We start from the raw sequence: 731 nt of genomic DNA on the forward strand, positions 1-731 counted from the left end.
AAATGATTCAGCTCAAGAGTCATTCAGGGAGTGTCCTGAGCTGTGAAACCAAAGCTGGCAGACAGCTAAACAAGCCTTCCTGCCAGGGTGCCTGCTTGCCTGAAAGAAATGCAAATGTGCACTGCCAGTTAATCTGCAAATGTAAAGGGTAACCTGCATATGTAAAGAATGCTTGGGAGTACTGGCATGCTTTTAATGGTAATTGTATTAACAGAACACTTACTACCCCTGAGGAGGTGTTGAAGGGACAGTTTTGTAAAAAGTAAATGTATTGCGTATGTGAGAAGTTGGCCTGATATGTAGTGCTCACTATTCTAGTGATCACTGTGTATCATTCCAAACGACCCTTATTGATGATTGGTTGTAAGTCAACCTTTTAGACCAGCTATCCTAGTAGCGTGGATACGAGCAGTCTTTAGGCTAAACTCTAGAGGGCGTGTTAAGCCAGCTGTTTACCATCACATATACCCCTTGAACGTCAAGTGAAAGGACACCACACAAGTGGTTATGAAAATAAAGGATATTTATTTATAACAAGACTACCCTGGCTCTTGATGAGTCAAGGAGCTAAGCACACTACAAAACTCTTAGAAAATACTTCAGTTGCACAATTTACACAAATGCCCGAAGGGCACGAGAAACCATCTACGCTAACAGTGAAATGCGAGTGGTTAGAGTCTGGAGATACTGATTCCGGAGTGATCCGATCAGTGGGACTAAACGAAAAAGGA

Source organism: Triturus cristatus, chromosome 4_1, assembly GCF_964204655.1.
Source record: "Triturus cristatus chromosome 4_1, aTriCri1.1, whole genome shotgun sequence".
Classification (NCBI taxonomy): domain Eukaryota; kingdom Metazoa; phylum Chordata; class Amphibia; order Caudata; family Salamandridae; genus Triturus; species Triturus cristatus.